This window comes from Periplaneta americana, chromosome 1, assembly GCF_040183065.1.
Source record: "Periplaneta americana isolate PAMFEO1 chromosome 1, P.americana_PAMFEO1_priV1, whole genome shotgun sequence".
NCBI classification, from domain to species: domain Eukaryota; kingdom Metazoa; phylum Arthropoda; class Insecta; order Blattodea; family Blattidae; genus Periplaneta; species Periplaneta americana.
In genome coordinates, this window is record NC_091117.1 from 114,267,220 (window position 1) to 114,284,730 (window position 17,511).

General features: G+C 39.8%; 1 protein-coding gene and 1 non-coding gene across 2 annotated transcripts in view; one reads left to right on the plus strand and one right to left on the minus strand.

The window, feature by feature from the left end:
* LOC138700021 (zinc finger C2HC domain-containing protein 1C-like) overlaps positions 1-17,511 on the minus strand; it is a 612,196-nt gene that overhangs the window by 569,102 nt on the left and 25,583 nt on the right. The gene's annotated exons all lie outside the window — the stretch shown is intronic.
* Positions 6,999-7,070, plus strand: TRNAT-GGU (transfer RNA threonine (anticodon GGU)). Its single transcript has one exon. It is a non-coding gene; the product is annotated as a tRNA-Thr (tRNA).

Below are 17,511 nucleotides of genomic sequence, written 5' to 3' on the forward strand. Positions count from 1 at the left end.
ATGTCCCAGGAGAACATAATATCAAGTATGTCTCTTTAGTAAAACCGGAAAAAGTACTGCTTCCTTCTTAACATATCAAGCTTGGTTTAATGAAGAATTTCGTTAAAAGTATGGATGAAAATGGAGAAGGTTTTGCATATGTAAGGAATATGTTTCCGAAACACAGTGAGGCTAAAGTGAAAGAGGGAATTTTTGTTGGCCCTCAAATTCGGAAACTTTTGAAAGATGAGAGCTTCGAAAAAAAATTAAGCGTTGAGGAACTAGAAACTCGGAATCCCTTTGGAAGTGTTGTTAGTGGGTTGTTACTCGTAGATAATAATAATAATGCTGACAATTACCAACAGCATGTACAAGAACTCCTGCATTGTTACCAGAAGCTTGGTTGTCGAATGTCATTGGAAATACATTTTCTACATTCCCATCTGGACTTTTTCCCAGAGAACTTAGGAGCTGTAAGCGATGAAAAAGGGGCAAGATTCCATCAAGATATACACATAATGGAACAACGATATCAAGGAAGGTGGGATTCTAGTATGATGGGGGACTACTGTTGGTTTTTGTTCAGAGAAGGTGATTCAAACTACAAGAGGAAAAAATAACTGTAATTAACTCAATACTTTTAAAAAAAATCTAGCTTGAAGTCTGTATATGGTTGTTTACTTCAATGTAGGTCTCCTAAGTTATTTGATTTGAGATTTTAATCAATTTAATTTATAAACATTAAAAAATTATAGTTCATTTGATCCAGTTTTAAATTAATAAAATAAAAGCCTATTTTAAAGGTAAAAAAAGGGACATAAGACCATTTTTTCTTATTGTAATTATTATTTATGCAGCGATATTATTTCTCTGTGAAACATCAGTGTATTTTGTGTATAAATTTTGCATCTTAGGAATTTCTTTATTTTCACTGTTGTAATTACTTATTTTGAAATGCGCGAAAACGTTTAATTTTAATGAAAATACTTCACCCTCTGTCACAGAAAAATGTTACGTGTTACAGATTTTTCGCTGCCATTTTCGTAATCAGCAGGGTCGATTTAGTAAAAATCAGCTGATTTCATTTCTGTGACAGACAAAAAGTTAAAATTTGTTGACTAGTGTAATTTACATTTTTAGTGTATCAAAAATATACTTTTCTATGTTCAGAAAAATAATATTTATACCCTGAAAATGTTTGTTCTACGTCACAAAACGTAACTGGAGCAAATCTAAAAATGATGCAGACTTCAAGCTTACTGTATCAACAAGTGACTAACATGTAAGATTTGAGGCTTTCTCGGCGTTGGTTCGCTAATATGTTTTCGCGGGATATCAGCCGAGTTAAGATTTTGGAATGCTCCAAGCTTCGACTGCTATCTCTGCAGCCATCTTCAGGGAAGTGGTGTCCGAACGAAATCGAAAATCGAAAAATCGAAAGAGAATTGGGAGGAAAAATTTTAAAAGGTACGCAAAACGCGGCCTTGCAAGGGGTTGGGGGCTGTACAAAACTAAATATGTGAGCTCCAAGCCTGTTGGCCACTAGTCTCACTCCGGGTTACGCTGCTCCACTGGAGGAACTCTAGAAAATTTTGAAGGGGAAGCCGAATTTGGACGTAACCTCTTAGGTACCACATACGCGAGAGGGACTGAGATTTGATCAAGTGATCACGGAACGGGAAGAGGAAGAGCTGGCTGGTGTTTGCCGTTAGGATGGCAAGACGCTGTCATCTGTTGTTCGATGACAAAGCATGTGAAGGCCGTCGGAAGAAGCGCCGTGAAATCTAAATCTGCAATTTGAATGGTCCCTGTCCTTTCAATTTGCGACTAATTGATTGACCTCGTATATTTAATAGACAATTTATATGTTCTGAACTAGGGCATACGTCGTTTATAATAAAGGGGAATATATATGGGGAAGGGCATATAGGTCCGTGGCCCATTTCTTATAGGGCTCATCCCGACATTTGTCTTACGCCTGAGGAAAACCACGGAATACCTTAGGCAGGATGAGTTGTCTCATATAAGAGACTAGCCAATTTGGCTATTATGTAGGAGGTGATTGTTGTCATGAGCCTTGTTGATTTGTCTCAATTTCGAGACCAGCCATTTGGCTATATGATGGCTCAATTGCGAAGAGGGGGGAGAGATGTAATTGTTAATTAATTTAGAGTTAATTAGGGAGATTCATGGGGATATGAGTGCAGGTCCGTGGCCCATTTCTTTTAGGGCTCATCCCGACATTTGTCTTAGTGCCTTAGGAAAACCACGGAAAAACCATAGGGAGGATGAGTTGTCTCAATATCAGAGACTATCCAGGTGGCTCTTAGGTTGAATGATTCTATGAATCGATGGATCTATACTAGCCAATTGGCTCTATGATAGTTCCATCGATCAACAAAAGTAGATGTTGTTAGGGAGGGATTTTGTTTAGCCCAGTTAAGACAAGGTCATTTTAAAGCGGTTACACTATCCAAAGAGTCTCATGGAGTTGAGTCGTGGCTACCAAAACCTGGGAGTAACACCAGCCTCCCTGTCCTCCTGTCTCAATAGTATAGCTAATGAACCTGTCTGGTGTCTACGCCGTAACCTAGGATCATACTGGCTGAGGCCAGATATGAGCGGGTTGGGGTTAGCACGAGCTTCCGCATACAGGTTCCTAGCCAGTCGAGCAATGAACTCGTCTATGGTTGGCAACTCTAGTTCATCATGGAACTTTCTTCTCGAGGCGACTCGGGGGAGATGGGTAATGAGTCGAATCACCTGGTTTTGGATAACTTGGAGTTTACGGAGATGGGACACTGCGGCAAACCCCCATGCGGGTGCGGCATAGGTAATGACAGAGCGAATGAGGGCCTTATACATGGTAAGTCCTACCCTCAGGTTGTCAGGAGTTAAGGCCGCCAGAATGGGATAGTGTCTAACTATCAGCCCGTTGGCCTTACGAAGAAGGGATTAGATGTGATCTCGGAAGTTGAGATGAGAGTCCATAATGATCCCTAAATATTTAATTTGGTTCATCCACGGCATTTCTCGTCCGAAAAGTGTGGGTGGTGGTGGTATGTCTTCGAGCCTCGCTCTTAGTGAAAAGAGTATGGCCTGTCATTTCTCTACATTGACTTTGATTCTCCAGTCGTGGAACCACGGCTGGAGGTGATCTAAGATCGACTGCAATCTACGGAACGCTAATCTATAAGTTTTTCCCATTGCCAAGAGGGCAGTATCGTCTGCATAGATATACAGATGACTACTTCTGCCGTGGATATAGCGAAACGGGAGGTCATTAATGAATATATTGAAAAGTATGGGCCCGATAATGGAACCCTGTGGGACTCCTGTGTCAATTTCACAGGGGGTGGAGAAACTAGTGCCTACACGGGAAGAATGTACGACCTCGGAGGTAGTTAGAAATGAGGCGCATCATTCCATCTGGGCTTCCCATGCCCAGTAACTTAACGACGAGTCCCTCATGTCAAACCTTGTCGAATGCTCGCTCGATGTCCAGGTAAGCTGCAGCTACTGCACGCTTCGTGCTCATAGCCCAGGTAATGTCCTCCGTCATGCGGAGTGTCTGGAGTGTAGTGGAACGACCAGGGTGGAAACCGAACTGCTCGTTCCTGATTTGGGGCAACACTACTTCAGTGAGGCGTCTATGTATGACCCGCTCCGCCAGTTTGCTGAGACAACTGAGGAGACTAATAGGCCTATAGTTGCTTGGATTCGTCTTATCCTTTCCGGGCTTTGGAAAGAGAACTACGTGAGCTTCTTTCCAGGGAATGGGATAGTGACCGGAAGCCAAGATGTTATTAATTATCTCTGCTATGCGCTTCATAGCTGACCTTGGGAGATGCTGCAATATAATTCCTTGGATACCGTCGGCTCCTGCGGCCTTATGAGGGCCGAGACGACGAATGAAATGGGCGACCTCGTGGGTGTTCGTAGGTCGTATCCCATTTTCCGGCTCCCTGCTAAGGAGGTCTCGAACCGATTCCTCAACAGCTCTGATATGGGGCAAGTTTAAATTTTGTTCCACGGGTTGAAAAGTGGTCTCTAGAACGTCTGCCAGTGCGGTAGCTTTCTCCTCAGGAGTAAAGGCCGTGACATCTGGACCGACTACTAATGGGTGAATAGATTGAGACGGATTGGACAGAGCTCGAGATACACGCCAGACATCTTACATGTTTCTGCTGTCCATCGTTTCAACCTTGGATTTCCAAGCATCCACGACCGTTTCGTGGACCGCCTCACTGATCCGCCTGCGCAAGCGGTTCATTTCTATTCTATGTTCATCTAACCTAGTACGCTTCCACAATGTTCTTGCTCTATTGCGGGCGATGTTTAGGTCTCTAATATAGACTGGGAGCTGCATCCGTCCCGGTTGTGAAGACCGTTTCGGTATTGCAGCAACCATTGCCTTCTTTATGCACTCCGTCAGGTCGCTAACTGACCTATCTATCCCTGCCGGAGTGACTTCAGGGGGGAGTGGTGTAAGCGTAGCGGCTGGCTGGTCTTGGAAGTACACCCAGTCTGCCGCCTTGTAGTTGAATTTCTCAGCGGTTGGGGAGAGTTCGACTGGGTGCATGATCTCCATTATCACCGGTAGGAAGATCATCCAGGGTTGTTAGTCTTGCTCTAGTTGTGAGATTTTTCACCAGAGCGATGTCTAATATGTCAGGCAGTTGATTTGCAGCATCCGGTACGTGTGTGGATTCCCTAGGCGCGACCTTGGACCAAGTCCAGCACGACGTATCCGTTTCCTGTAGAATTAAGAAAAAGCCTATCGCCCTGCCGATTGGGGCGTTGACAGTTCCAGCTAGCGTGCTTCGCGTTGAGGTCGCCGGCGACTACGAATATATCGGATAGACTTGTCACTATATCTAAATCGCGTTCATTTAGTGTGCCCGGAGGACTGTAGGCAGCAATAAGCAGAAAGGGGAGTCTGCCTATGTAGGCTCTAATAGCCACTGCCTCTAATGCCGCTAGCTACTCACAGTGCGCGATCGAAGAACGAACGAACACCGCTACACCTCCGCCTCTTCTACCCGCTCTATCTTGTCTATAGACTTTAAACCACGCGCATCTTAAATTTACTTGGGGTGTCAGGAACGTTTCTGTTATAAATGCTACGTCTATATTATTAGCGTCTAGGAAAGCCCTGAACTCATGTCTATCATGTCTAAGGCCCCTGGCGTTCCATATACACATCCTAGCAACTCCGTCACTTCGTCTGGCCATTGAGAAAAACGAGGGAGGTTAGGAGCTTAAATATCTCCGGGAGGGCAGACATAGGATTCTCCATAAGGAGAACTATCACTCTGGTTAATCCTTCTAGCATTGGGGCGAGCGGGTGGTTGGGGTTTGCTAATTGCAACGCCTCGGCAAAGTGCTGGACTTGGTCCAAGGTCGCGCCTTGACCGGTCGGGCCTTTCGAGGTGCTTGCAATAGCTTCCTGCTGGGCCGATGGGACAGGGTCGGAGATGGACTCTACCGTGGTAGCCTTGGTGGCTTTTCTGCTGCCCCTGTTGCGCTTAGGGCGCTGGGAAAGGGGTCCTACATTATTGGCAGCAGTTTGGGGGGCTGTCGCTGCCACGGTGGACCACAGAGGCGCGGCAACGGGCACATCCAAAAGCGAAGGGATGTCCGCCTGCTGCTGCTGCTGCTGTTGGCGGACCGGCCCGAGTTCCGTGCGTCGCTCCGCACGGGGCCCCTGCACAGGGGCGCGAGCCTGTGGCTGCGGCTGCTGTTCTCGGAACAGCTGCTGCTGCCTCGCAGCTCGCTCCACCCGCTGCTGCCGGAGCCACTCGTATTGGAGCGTCCGCTGTTCCTCGAGCTCTGCCCTCCTCCGTCGGGCAGCCCTGCTCTTTCCTTCCGTGGCATCTCTAACCTGTAATGCTACGGGACACCCTCCGTAATTGGTGGTGTGAGCGCCACTACAGAGTGCGCATGTAGCGGGGACATCGTGCGGCTTGCGACAATCTTTAGTCCTATGGGGGCGTGCGCAAGCTCGACACATAGGCTGCGCTTTGCAGCTAGCCTGCGTGTGGTAGTACCACTGGCAGTTGCTGCACTGAGGCGGGCGCTTGCTGGGGACGTAGTCCTCAACTGTTACCCTCATCAGGCAGCACTGCCGCAAGGCTCTCATTCTATCCCGGGTTTCGGGAGAATTATCCACATCGACAATGACCATTGGAAGTTTGGCCTTTGTCCTTGATGAGTGCATCCTCGTCACTCGCCGGACGATTATGCTTTGGAATTCCAGGTCGCCCTGGATGTCCTCCTCATCAGTATGAATATCTATTCCTCTCAAAACGAATCGCAGAGGCTTGTCGTTCTTGGTGCGCAGCAAGTTGTACGCTACTCCCCGTCCGGTCAGGGACTTGCAAAGATTTGCGTAGTCCCTTTCGCAAACAGTTTTCACGGCCGTCCCGCCGCGCGCCCTGTACGAGCATAAGCCCAACGGTTCGTATTCAGCCTTGAACTCTAAGTTCAGTCGGCCCAGCGAGCCAGTGAAGGCTGGCGTAATAATAAAGGGGTGGGATATCACCACGTCGCCAAGTGAGGGCCATCTCTACATCATCTTCCTCGTCCTCACTCTCCGACACGTGAGTACGAGCTGGGGAAGGGGGGCGGGGAACTGCCTGATCTACCTCAGGGGCAGCAGCCGTCTCCTGTGGGGTCTCAGGTTCGGCGGGGGGTGCTGCCTCCTCGGTCACGACTTGAAGTGTCGCCGCCTCTAATTGCTCCAAGGTAGAGAGAGCCGATCTCTCTTCCTTGGTGAGCTCACTAGCGGTAGAATTGCCGCCTTGTTCAGTCTTAGCTGAGCCCTTCTTCTTCTTCTTTTTGGCCTTAATGACCTGAAGTGCGCCGGACAAAGATGGAATCGGCGGCACTTCATCAGCTAAAACTGTAACTGATTGCTTATTCAGTCAGTTGATTTGAAGTTGGTTGCTTGACGGTTGTCAGCCCACTTTGAGGTCTGTGGATATAGAGGGAAAAATTGGATCGGTGTCGGTTAGAGTTCCCGAGTAGCTCAGTGGTAGAGCGTTGGTACGGTAAACCAAACGTCCCGGGTTCGATACCCGGCTCCGGAACAATTTTTCCCTCGAAATTATTCAAATCAACTTTACAGGGAGTTATACCTGAAATCTTGATTTGCATAATACACGTCACTCTTCGTTAACAGAAAACCACAATTTAAGTCACACGGAGTTAGTGTGCACTCGAAGATGGTTGCTTGACGGTTGTCAGCCCACTTTGAGGTCTGTGGATATAGAGGGAAAAATTGGATCGGTGTCGGTTAGAGTTCCCGAGTAGCTCAGTGGTAGAGCGTTGGTACGTTAAACCAAACGTCCCGGGTTCGATACCCGGCTCCGGAACAATTTTTCCCTCGAAATTATTCAAATCAACTTTACAGGGAGTTATACCTGAAATCTTGATTTGCATAATACACGTCACTGTTCGTTAACAGAAAACCACAATTTAAGTCACACGGAGTTAGTGTGCACTCGAAGTTGGTTGCTTGACGGTTGTCAGCCCACTTTGAGGTCTGTGGATATAGAGGGAAAAATTGGATCGGTGTCGGTTAGAGTTCCCGAGTAGCTCAGTGGTAGAGCGTTGGTACGTTAAACCAAACGTCCCTGGTTCGATACCCGGCTCCGGAACAATTTTTCCCTCGAAATTATTCAAATCAACTTTACAGGGAGTTATACCTGAAATCTTGATTTGCAAGAAATATATCAATACAATAGGTAGTAATCATAGCACAATATGCAATTTAGAACGTTTAAAAAATTAAACACTGGACTATATAAAAGATTATGTAAAATGCCTATGGATTTCTTTAAGATATTTAAACAAATATTTTTAATATCTTGGGATGTCATATCATATTGTTTTAAAATGTCAGTAGTATATTTATACGCTGATCCGCGAGCACCAAAACGCAAACCCCTCACCTCCGATATGTAATCGCATTATACCTCTAACTTAATTGAGGAACACATAGGCGGTAAATGACTTGTTTTTCTTGATCAACCGCTGAGGCTTGAGATAGATCCTTTTCGAACCGTACAGTTGGGTCCAATATTACTGCATTTTTCTTCTGTCTATTAAGAGCAACTATATCCGCTCGTTTGTTACTGCCGTCCTCGGATATACAATGTACTTTTTCATCTACTTCAAGATTTTTATTTTTCCTTAAATGTGAGCCTATATAAGAGCGTACATTATGAACTACAATGCGCAATAAATCTTCTTTAGGACATACTCCTAGCACATGACCAAGAGTCTCAGTCGCTTCACAATCTGGAATTCTACACTATCGTGAACTTCGTTGTTCACTCTGGTAGCCTACTGATCTTACTGCTGCAGTATTGTAAGACATTTCAATGACGGTGGTCCATTCTGATGACGAATATCCTTTTCTGTCACTCATCCAAGAATTTACTTTTGGTTCATATTGAAAAACTGATACTCCTTTTTCTTTATGCTGAAGACAAATACAAGCATTAAAGGCTTCCTTTTGTAAATGTTTTGTAATTTGACGTCCAGTTTGTGGAGCAGAATTGTTATTATAGTGGATTGCTAAATTTCATAAACATTCTTTAATCTCGGACACTAAATTTCTACTAATATGAAGATGTTCATCATCAACTTGGAGTAATGTAATAAAGTGCTGAATGTTAGCCTCTCATTCCATTTTAACCAAGTTCAATCCCCTAACATTTCGAGGAGCATAAAGCATATTATTCGGAAAATCATGTGTTAGATTTAACATTTCTTTAACAGCTGATCGAATTAATTTATCGACATCTTAAAGAAAAGAAACTGGAATCTTTCTCAATGGATTAGCCTACATTGTAAATGACAAGCAAAACTATCTCATCTGCAAATGTAATAGGAAGATACTTAATAACATCACCATTTTTTTTAAATTGGTATTTTGTCCATTTGGTAATAGTAGTGTTTCCTCTTCCATTTGACCATTAACAATATTAATAATGTTACACTTAGCTAGATTTATTTGCAGACCAAAGGAAGCTAAATTACTAATAGTGAGATTGATACTTCTGTACCAATTCTTCATTCTTTCCAATAACCACTATATCATCCGCGAAAACTACAACTGATAGCTTACTGTTTTCTCGTTTTAAAGAGAAACCACATTCTTCATTGTTTTCTGGTTCTGAAAGTTAAATGTTATGTTTTATTTAACGACGCTCGCAACTGCAGAAGTTATATCAGCCGGATGTGCCGGAATTTTGTCCCGCAGGAGTTCTTTTACATGCCAGTAAACCTAGCACACTTAAATGCCATCGACCTGGCCCGGGATCGAACCCGCAACCTTGGGCATAGAAGGCCAGCGCTATACCAACTCGGTTCTGAAAGTTCTTGTAACATGTTAAATAACATGGGAGAAAGAAGAGATTCCTGAGGTAAACCTTTCAGAAAATGTACACAGTCAATTTTGTTTGGACCTGTTTCGACTCTGATGTTATTGTTTTGTACAAAGTCAATTTCTTAAATTTTCAGGCATAATATTGCGAATTAGGCAACATTTGATATGCTCATGCCCAACAATATCGTATGCTTTTGACACAACTATGAAAGCTATGAAGCAATTTTTCTTCAATGACATGTCTGTAAACAAGCATTAATTATAGAAGTGTTTATATTAGTTCCAGGAAGCAAAATAAAACATCGTTGATGAGATGAACATCCCATATAGTGGCTGAATTGTTTATCAAAATATTTTTCTATTATCCTGCAAATAATAGAAAAAACAGATATCGGCCTCTAATTCTTAAATTCAAGGGGATCTCCATTTTTATACATCAAAATTGTTCTAGCAGATTTAAATATTTCTGGGCATTTCGAAATTTCAACATTCTATTTGCTAGTATATGCAATAAAGTAGATGTTTGCAACTCTTTAAGACATCGCAAATTTGTGCGATCTGGCCCTGGTGATGTGTATACTTTAATTCTTGAAAGTGCAACGTTAATATCTGATTCTAAAATAGAAATGTCTTCAAAAGAACTTAAGGCTGTAGGCAATGGAACAGGTGTGTTATCATTGACTGTTTAAAAAATACCACTAAATGATTATAAATGTCATCAATCGAAATTTTTCACCTCAAACTATTTTGGTTTTGCATTATATGTCGTGCCACTTTACGTCGTTCGTTAAAATATTGAAATTGAGCACGTTCATAGTGATATTTTTTCCGATTATTCTCACGTTTTCGTTTGGCTAATCTCTCAGGGTTGTTAATTAAAAGATAAGACCTACGACAATTTCCTTCTTGACATTTTCTTGCATCATAATATCTAATCGCTGGGTATTTTGGTCCCGGTAGAGTATTAATAGCATGCATTCAATAATTAGTAAAGATCATGAAGTAATTCCTCAAAACTATCAAAGTCATTATTATTAACAATAGTTTTAAACTTCTCTTCAAAATCTAGAATTTGCGCAGGTTTTGTTTTATTAGTACTTTTGGGTCTCTTTTAGCCTGATTAGGATGAAGAACAGGAATTGAACTTGAGATTTGGTTCTCGACACCGATAGCGTATTTTTGAGCAATCTTACTGCGATAATTTTCTGGATGAGCTTTGTTAATATGGATTTGGACAGATTGAAAGAACTTGCATTTGTCTTTCAGTGACATACCTGAGATAGTTTGTTTCAAATCCTCATTTAGCATAACATTATCCATATTTGTTTGAATTTTATCCGTAAGCATTTTACTCACATAAATATGTAGACCACGAGCTCCCTTAAAATTCTTATTACAAAAAGAACAAATATGTATTTCACATTTACTTGAAGTTAAATTCTCCATAATTATGTAGATATGTATATCTTCAATAGTCAATTTTGATAAAAAAATTTTTGCTTTAGTAAGTAAACATAGGTGTAAATAAAATTAATATACTAAGTCAGAATAAAAAAATAAATAAATCAAAATTCTTGATAATTTACACGACACTAAATAATACTAATAATTGCACCAATGTACCAACCAAAGCATTAAACACAGAAGACAAATCCAGATCATCTAACACACAAAATATCGGAAATATAATAATAATTCAGAGAATCCTGTAATATTTCAATGCTTGTTATTCCAAGGCCGCCTATACTTTTCCTGCCACAGATAAAAATGTGTAACTGCAAAGATATGTCCCTTTATAGGTCACATCTGGACTAGAAACCGGATATTCAGTTTGATATATTTTTTTCTTTTTTGTTAAATATTTCACGGAATATTTTAAAGGTGTCACGTTGTCTTCTCTCAGAATCTCTCTCTACTCTCAGTTCATGATCATCTTTGCAGTAATGGACATAAGTAATATATCCTCGGGCCTGAACAAATCCACTTGTTTACCCGGCCGTGACGAATGGAGTAAAGAATGCTAGTGAAGCTCGAGAGTACATCTGACAAAGTAATCTTGTCTGCCTGTTTAATACTTCTTGCCCCTTAGGCATTGAGTCTGTGTGTTGTGTATAAGAGCCAAGATTATTAATGAATTAAAGTTGACCGGACCTGTGACAAGAGGAAGTGACATATTAGAATAAATATGGATAACTGCGCAAGAGACACAAGAGATCTTTCTAAATATGGTTTGTTTTATGGGGTAAAATAAAATTGTTAACTGTTTTATTTCATGGCATTTTCAAAAATACATAGTATTTAATCTGATTGACTTATGCAAGTAATCAACAAAATAAACCTCGGTTCGATCTTGAAGTGATCCTTCTAAGCCTAACTGCACACAGAGCCGCTGTGGACAAATTTCTCAGAGTACTTCGATTTCTCTGTTATTAACATTCAAAATTTCTCCAGTACCGCTGCACCTGGTCTCTGAATAACCTCTACTTAATTAAAAGTGGCTTGAAATTAAGAATATTTACAATTATTACGAAGTGTTAATATTCAGCTATGTAGGCCTATATAGGCTTCCCGATTTTTTTAATGAATTCGTCCAAAAGGAAAATTTTGGGTTCCTACTTATTTTCGAGGCGGAATATCTCCTACTTTTCGGAACCATATAGGCCTACAGGTTCCTTCATCAGAATCATGTCACTAAAGTCTTGAAGGATGTCTTATTGTTGTGTTAATTGACTGACTAGCTTAAGAGAATAGACAATCCTTGTGGTGTACGGTGACAAACCCTTTATGATAGAACCTTAAGTAGTTCCAGTGCATCAAAGCTGTGAAGTCTGAATTGAATGTTGCGAATACGAAAGTTTCATCCTTCTGAATCTATTAGCTTGAAAACAGATTTGTTAAAAAAAAATAGTAGCTTCTTTCATACTATACATGTTCACCATTTTCTTCTTCTTATGTCATTCTTGCGCCTGCCAGCCTATAGCACTGCTATTTATTGTGATGATGAAAACCCCAATCCTGACATTTCCGGAGGAGTAAACAAGATTTTGGCGTCTCTCATGACGAAAATTTTTATTTTGAGCATGTCTTCCGTCTGTCTGTTTTTCGATTGTGTAAAACGAGTCCTCCTAAACAACTGGAAGAATGTTATTCATGTTCAGTTTCTATGAGTGCGTTTACCCGAGAAATATGGATACGAAATATAATATTTTAGAGAAAAATTAATAGGACCCTATTTGAAATCAAGATCACAACATGGCGTTGAACACGAATCATTACTAACGATTTTTTCCATTTATTTCTCGTAGCCTATAAAATGAAGAGAGAAATTAAATTAGCCTCTCTTTATGTCCTTTTCTTTGTTATTTTAAGACGCTTTTTGTGAGGGCGGTGGTACGATCATCCACTCCTCCTCTTTATCTTTCTTATATTGGCTGCTTTCGCCAGGTGGACGGCACATTGAAAGGATTGGGTGTGCGCAGTGGAAGACTTTTAGAAATGAATAGTGTGAATTTGTAAAACAAATATAATTAACAGTAATAAGTAACAATGTACATAAATGAAAAAATGAAATAACAATAAACATGAAATAGATGAGTGAAAATAGGACAAACTAATCTGAAATGATAACCCCAGGATATGTAAATCATGTAAGTATCACAAGGCTGAGGCCAACACACTTATAAGTGATTAAACCATCTAATATGGCCGTCTCTCGACAATCAGTGACTAACTTATTAACCATATGTTCATGAACCACTCTTTAAATATATATATATATATATATTAACTATCTGAGTATGAATCTGAACACAACACCCAGCCGGCACATTAACTTAATACATGATGCATTCGAGCATAGATACCACTCAATCTGAATAACCAAACTATAAATACATATACACTCAATAAGAGAGAAACTCTACCCAGCATAAGACATTACATGACTGATCACTATACATTACCCATGCACATATTGCTCACATAAACTGTGCAAATTGCACTAACACAAATCTCTGCACTTTACAAAATGAACACCCAACGGAGAGAGAGAGGGATGGAGACAGATACACGTAATAAGTAACGGACGATAATTCCAATCTCAAGGATCGTTTAAATAGCAACAAAACTCGACGCATATGATAACAAAATAGCGGCGAAGGAAACCAATAATCAAATGGAGCAGGGAATACACTAAAACAATATGTGAGACCGTAACCGCTGCTTTATCACTCTAACCGTCTCGGAACATGAACTCATGTTTCAAATCATATGTCATAACATAATCCCCAAATACAATTTACCTCAAACACATATATCTCACAAATATGTTACTCGATGCAAATACTAAAACTTGCCCCCAAGACGTATCACTAGCAAGCGATGTTTCAAACTATGATCCACTAAAATCCCAAACACACACGACGCAATATAACTACACCACTGATCTATCTCCAACACGTACAAAGCCCGAGTCACGTTGTTTATATCAGCCGCGAACCAAAATCCTAAGTCTTGTTAAATGTTTCTGCCGCGTACGAAAGCTTGAATCTGAGCCAACTATTTCCGTGTATCTCCCGCGTACGAGAGCCTAAATCTTGTTAAATGTATCTGCCGCGTACCGGAATACCGAGTGGCGTTCCGTGTATCTCCGTTAAAACAGGTAAACTCTCTCCCCCTCTATCCTCGTGAGACGTAATGAACCGGCCAATAGGGTTATTTGGAAAGAACAAATGAAGGGATTGATAGCGCTATCTATACTGTGACGTCTGAGAGCGCTCTGACGGATGAAGTGACGTACTAGATGAACGGCCGTGGTCGTGGGCACGGCTCATTTTTCAACTGCTATGGTTATATAGCGTCTGAATGAAATGGGGATGATAATGCCAGTGAAATGAATCCAGGGTCCAACGCCGACAATTATTCAGAATTTACTCTTATTGGGTTGAAGGAAAATTCCTGATAAAACCTCAACAAGGTAACTTGCCCCAATCAGGATTTAAACTCGGCCCGCTCGTTTCACGATCAGGCGTGCTAACCGTTACTCCACAGCGGTGGACTGTATGTCCCTAAATCCCTTGTTTTGAATTATTATAAACAAATATTTGTACTTTATAACTACATTTTTTCGAAGTCTCCATAATCTAATAACTAAGCCAGGCAGTCACTATCCTGTTGGTGAGCGTCTCACTGTTGAAGTTAGCATTCATCGTTGTAAACATATTTGTTACATTTTTATTTCCGGATGACTAAGTGGTAATTGCAAATTATGAAGATAATGGGCAGAGATGAATGTACTTGAAATAATATACAACGGACTTCGGAATGGAAATTTCAACAAGAAAACCAAAAGTGTAAAGGCATTCGTTGACAAATCCAGTAACAACAAAATTACATTACATTATAACTGTTTTGAACAAATTCAAAGCTTTAAATATCAAAGTCGTGAGATATCTTACACTGGTGAAATGGATATAAACCGAAAACTATCAAAGTACATAAAAATGTTAGGAATTCTGGGCAACATATTAAAACCCAGCTTTGTACACAAAACTTCAAAATGAAGAACATACGAAATTTTGGCTATGCGAACTCTATTATACGGTAGCAAAATCTGGAGATTAAAGTTTTATATATAGCATAGAGCTCAGATGATTTTTTTTCCGAAAAAACAGAAGATTATAACCTTTTTGAACAAAAAAGTGAAGGCATTTAAAAGAATTAAACGGTACATCATTCGCAGAAAGAATTAAACTACTAAGCAATTGGTTACAATATGTTTATCGAATGAACACTAAAATAATTACTCTACAAAATTATAAATTATAATCCTACTGGTTGGAGACACCCCAAAGACCAATAAATAGACTAGTAGATGAGACGGATAAAGCTCTGTTCAGGTCTAGTTCGTGATGGTTTATTATAATGATGATGATGATGATGATCATGATGTGTAAAGCGAAGCAAAGTCTAAGATATTTTAATATTCGTGATACTTTTATATGCAAAGATTCATAAATTATACTGGAAATGATTGTAATATACATATAGCTCTTTATGTAAGTTTGAAAAAATATGTATATCCAATTAAAATTTAAATCAATCGAAATGTTTTTAACTTTAGAATTAAAGAGATTGCCTTGATGTGTGTGTGTGTGGTGTGTGTGTGTGTGTAATCTTGAAAACGAAATATATAACATATGTAATGGAAACAAAAGACAAATAGAAAACCTACATCAACAACTCAACAAAATACATCCCAAATTAAAGTATACAATAGAAACGGAACATAACCAAGCTATAAACTTCATAGACATCACCATAACCAAATCAAATAGCAGACATGAATTCAACATATACAGGAAACCCATTACAACCACAACACATACAGTATACACAATTCATCAAATCATCCTATACAACATAAACATGCAGCTTTCCGTACAATGACACACAGATTAATTAATATACCAATGAACAATGACAACTACACTGAAGAATTCAACACAATAAAATATATAGCACAAGACAATGGATACAACCCTAACATAATAGACACACTAATAAAAAAGGCAAAACAAAAACAAAACAAACCAACACAAACACCACGCGAGAATAAATACGTAACATTAACATATCACAATACCAATAGTCACAAAATTGCAACTTCATTGAGAAAACTAAAATACATGATAGCATACAAAACAAATAATACAACACAGAAATACCTAAATAATCACATTAAACATTCAAATAAATATAATTCAACTGGAGTTTACAAATTAAAATGCAATAGTTGCCCACATTTTTACATAGGACAGACAAGAAGATCCTTTCACACAAATAATGAACATATTAAAGCTATAACCAAACCCTACATCACATCAAATTATGCAGACCACATTATCAACAATAATCATGACTACAATAATATAGAAACAGATATGGAAATTTTACACATCACACCAAATAGTTCACAATTAAACATCCTAGAACAGTACGAAATGTATAAGAATACAATAGCATACCCACAATATATACTTCACACACAATTGCAGTTCAATACGCACACATTATTCGACGCCATAATACATCATAACACACAAACAGCCAGCCCCCACCATAGGAACAACACACCCCCACCCCTACCATCGACAAATGCATATCGCAGAGTCAAGATCACCAGAGTGGTTCAAGGGATACTGAGGATGACGTGACATAGAGTCGAAACGGGCCGTCTGTCGAAGGTATATACCTTTTTTAACAATTTTAACACTTTTTAACGTAAGAATAAGTAAATTTTATGTTTTTAACAAAGTGTTAACGAGAACTTTAATCAATGACGAAACATTCATCTTGTTACTTGTGTATATACCAAGTGATTTCATTTAGGATGTATTTTGATTAACAGTGCAAGAAAATAAATTACAAACGGTAGTCTAATGTTATTTGCAACATGATAAAGGAATTAAAATGTTACGAAAGACGTTGAACGCATGAGATAATATGTGTCACGTTCGTGGAACTCATTTTGCATCCTGTCATTGGACATCCTGTCTATTAGCTCTGAAGGATTCTAGTTGAAATTATTTTCTAGCGGCTGTCTTTCTCTTCATGTGTACGATGAATTTATTTTGGTATTCGTGTATTCCTTGTCATCAACTAATCGTTTCAAGTTCTAGTCTAATTTTGTCGTTGCGTTTATTATCTATGCTTGAATAATCAACTACTCTTATATAAACATTTTATATTCTACTATCTTGAATGCTACATCCACAGACATTTAGCGATCAATTAGAATGCACTGACTCTATAAAAGTGCCAAATACCACAGTGCAGATGTTTTAGGAACTGGAATTTAATAACAAAAAGTTGCCGTTTAATGGCATAATGATTACAGGGCTTTTATAAAAACAGCGTAGCTCTTTTCTCCCGTCTTTGAAGAATGAGACTTAATGAGGTGCTTTTAACATTTCTTACGCCACCTGTCTTACATTTCAGACTTTACACTAAAGGAGCTACAGAAGTAGTGCTATAAAGCCTGTTTACCAGTAAAGTGAATCCTAATTTCTTTAGCATATATATACAGATCTACAGGCTGGCTCATAAAGTTTGGCCTGAATTTAAGTTCATTCCTT